Source organism: Myotis davidii, unplaced genomic scaffold, assembly GCF_000327345.1.
Source record: "Myotis davidii unplaced genomic scaffold, ASM32734v1 scaffold687, whole genome shotgun sequence".
Taxonomy (NCBI): domain Eukaryota; kingdom Metazoa; phylum Chordata; class Mammalia; order Chiroptera; family Vespertilionidae; genus Myotis; species Myotis davidii.
Window position 1 is genome coordinate 180,947 of NW_006298971.1, and position 4,221 is coordinate 185,167.

Below are 4,221 nucleotides of genomic sequence, written 5' to 3' on the forward strand. Positions count from 1 at the left end.
GCTTAGTCAAAGCCATCTTAAGAACTGTAAGTTTCTGGTTCCTTCAGAAACTCCTAATTACTAGAAACCACTTGTGTCTTGCAATTTGGCCAGCAGTAAAAAGACAAACTGCCCCCACACAGCTGCTAATTCACACCTCCCCACTGATAAGCACACAGCCATCCGAAGGCCATGCATCTCTAAATCACGCATATCTGCTGATAAGCACAGCCATCCGGAGCCTACTAAATCTCTAGTGATAGGTTATTGCCCATAGGTATTTGCCCATAGCCCCCTTTACCCACCCCCCGTCCCTAAAACAGTATATATTCTGCCGCTATAAGAATAAAGTTTGAGGCTTGATCAGAATCCTGTCTTGCCTCCATTCTTTCGTGTCCCTTGCTTGCCTCATTCTCCTAGGGTGTCTCTTGGTTCCCCCGTTGTTGTCCTGCAGGTCGGGACAGGGGAAAAGAAAAAAATCCCAGAAGAATAAATCTTTCTATCCTCCTTTGTCCATTTTTCTGTGTGGGTGGGCAAGGGAGCACTGTCTAAGAGTAGGTGCAGCTTCTTAGAAGATAAACTGTAACTGAAGGTTGTCATGGCGTGGGTTGATAGGTACCTGGGGAGGTTCAGAAATCTGGTTTGCAGGAATGGGGTGAAGGGCTAAATTGCTAGAAATGAGAATGGGAAAATAAGCATTTCAGGGCGGGGGGTGGAACCCAAGAAGATGTCAGCAAGCTATGGCCTGAGTGGGGTATGGCAGGACAGGAAACAGGTGGTGGGTTTTAAAACAAGATGGCCAGCATTTAACTGTGTGTGTTGCTTCTGCTGATCTGGGATGAGCTTCATCCTGAGCTTAGGCCAAAGCCTAACACCAACACTGCTTTGTGCCAGTGACCTGAGGGGCTAAAGAGCTGGGGATTAGGGAGGTGGTGGGGTGAGGGAGGTGGTGGGGTGGGAGGGTAGTGTTCCAGCTTGGGAAGGAGTGGGCCTGAAGGCCATTGGCACATGGTGAACTGCTGGGTGGGAAGTCTGCTTGGAGAAACTCAGCCATCCTCAGTGTTACTGGGGGCAGGTTAGGCAATGCACAAGGTGTCCAACCAAAAGGGCATCTAGGTCTGAAATCCAGCACATGCTCTGCTCAAAAGTCAGGCTCCCTATGGTGCCTCTTCCCAGTCTCTGTAGGCTGGTAGCAGTCCTGCATGGAGCCTCTGCTGAAACCTGAAGACTTGAGGCCCCTGGGGCATCAGCCACTTGGGTCCCACCCACAGTGTGGGCCGGGGCTGCTGCTCTAGATCCTTCTGAGTCAGAGAAAGCCCCACTGGACCTCTCCAGGACTCATCCTGACTCTTTTGCAAATGTGTCCAGTATGTGGGTCTTCAAAGACACAGAGATAGGGCCTGTAATGGAGCTCCCAAGTGACACAGTATGAGCAGTAGAGCCTCTGAGTTTGCTAATTATGATTTACTAGAGGCCCAGTGCATGAGATTCATACACGGGTAAGGTCCCTAGGCCTGGCGGGCAATCAGGGCTGATCTGTGGGAGACCAGTGGGGCAATCAGCGGGGAGGGGCCCTCTGGCACCCACCTTGACTGGCCTGAGGCCAGCAGGCTGGGGGCAGCTCCTGCATTGAGCATCTGCCCCCTGGTGGTCAGTGCACATCATAGCAACTGGTTGTTACACCGTTCAGTCGATTTGCATATTAGGCTTTTCTTACATAGGATTTTAAGAGAAGTTAGATCTCTGGCCTGTGTGACTGAGTTGGGTAGGGACATGCAGGAGGCAGCCTATCAATGTTTCCTTCTCACATCAATGTTTCTCTCCCTCTCCCTTCCTCTCTCTCTAAAAATCAATTTAAAAATTTAAAGTAGCCCGTCCAGCGTGGCTCAGTAGTTGAGAATTGACCTATGAACCAGAAGGTCACCATTCAGTTCAAATCCCAGTCAGGACACATGCCCAGGTTGTGGGCTTCATCCCCAGTGTAAGGCATGCAGGAGGCAGCTGATCAATGAATGATCACCTCTCATCATTGATGTTTCTATATCTCCCTCTCCCTTCCTCTCTGAAATCAATAAAAATAAATATTTTCTTAAAGAAAAATATTTAAAGTAAAAGAGCAGCCTCAAGGGTTTGTACAGTTATTTACTCATTCATTCCTGTTGTTTATATTGACCTGTACACCTGATATATTGGTTTTCTAATTTAGTCTCACAACTACTTTCAACCTAAGAATGTCCAAACCTGTAGAGAATTTTTATGAGAGTTTATTTAAGTCAAGCTGATGACATGCTGGGAAGCAAAAATCTAAGATGCTCAGGTGGCCCAACCTGCATGGCTCAGTTGTTGAACCGGGTCACGGATCAATTACTGGTCAAAGCACATGCCCGGGGTTGCAGGCTGGATCCCCAGTGTGGTACGTGCAGGAGACAGCTGATCAATGATTCTCTCTCATCATTGGTGTTTCTATCTCTCTCCCTCTCCCTTCCTCTCTAAAATCAATAAAAATATATTTTAAAAATAATAAAATAAAATGCTCAAGTGAATTACAGTTTTTCAGTTCTTTTTATACATTTAGAATTAAGGAGGGGATGTAAAAAAATTACATAAATGTGGGAATAAGCAATTTGGAAGGCCAAGGTGGAAGGAATCTACAGTTGGGTTACAGGATAGTTAACAAGAACATGTACTTTCTTGAGAGTGGTCACACCTCGATGGGATCTTAAAAAGAGGATTACTCCTGGCATTTCAAAGGCAAGTTAACCTAGACCAGTGGTCGGCAAACTCATTAGTCAACAGAGCCAAAAATCAACAGTACAATGATTGAAATTTCTTTTGAGCGCCAAATTTTTTAAACTAAACTATATAGGTAGGTGCATTGTTATTAACTTAATTAGGGTACTCCTAAGCTGGCCTTTGCTAAAAATGTGGTATTTTGTGGAAGAGCCACACTAAAGGGGCCAAAGAGCCACATGTGGCTCGCGAGGGGCAGTTTGCCGACCACTGACCTAGACACACAGGAACAATGGACAGGGCTTGCTAAGGCAAAGATAAACCTTTTATTTTACTTTATTTTATTTATTTATTTATTTATTTTATACCTTTATTGATTTCAGAGAGGAAGGGAGAGAGAGACAGAAATATCAATGATGAGAGAGAATCATTGACCAGCTGCCTCCTGCACACCCACTATTGGGGATCATCCTTGAATGGGAATCATACCATGACCTCCTGGTTCATAGGCCAACACTCAACCACTGAGCCACACTGGAGTATAGTCTCTTCAATAACTGGTGCTGGAAAATTGGACAGACACATGTGAAACAATAAAACTTGATGACTCTTTTATACCATAAAAAGATCAACTCAGGAGAAACCAAGATGGCGGCAAAGGTAAACACTGGAAATTGCTGCCTCCCACAACAACTTCAAAAATACAACTAAAAGACAAAACGGACATCATCCAGAAACACAGGAAGGCTGGCTGAGTGGAAATTCTACAACTAGAAGGAAAGAGAAAAGCACACTGAGACTCAGAGGAGGTGTGGAAGTAAAGTGCAGAGGTACAGAGGTTCAGAGGAAAGGGCTGGCAGCTGAGGACTCAGCGCACGTGGAGAGGGCTGGAAACTGAAGACACAGTTGTCTTTTTCAATTGGGAGGGAGTCTCAAGCTCCTGACTGCTCTGAACTCCAGTTCCGGGTGAGTCTCTGGGGACTCAGACTCATACTGGGAGAAACTGGACTGTCTGGCATCGGGAAGAACTCAAGGGTGGCTTTCTCTCAGAGGTGCTTGCAGCTATTACCAGGACACTGAGACACGGGGCCTCAGCGCAGGACTGAGGAGACGCCATACCTGCTTGCTCCATCCTGTTGATCCCCTGAGACCCCGACCCACCCAAGCTGTGTGCAGAGGCTTTTGCATATGAATGCCCTGGCCCTTTGCAATCTGAAAATTACCTAACAAACTGCCGCTGGGCCAGAGAAAGCCAGAACATCCAAAAGAAGGCCCAAAACCCCACAACAGCTTGCATTGATTTGCAGCTGGGCCTCATTTGGGCACCTGCAAACCCCAAGAAAGGAAGAGGAATCTCTCCATAGCTCCTGCTGGGTATCCTCAGGCAGAGGCTAAATTAGCACCTCCTTAGATCCAAGAGCCAGTGTACCCAGTGGTCATAGTGGGACCATGCAGATTACAACTCCTCAGATCCATAAGGGACACACTCAGGGGGCAGACTCAGTGAGCACC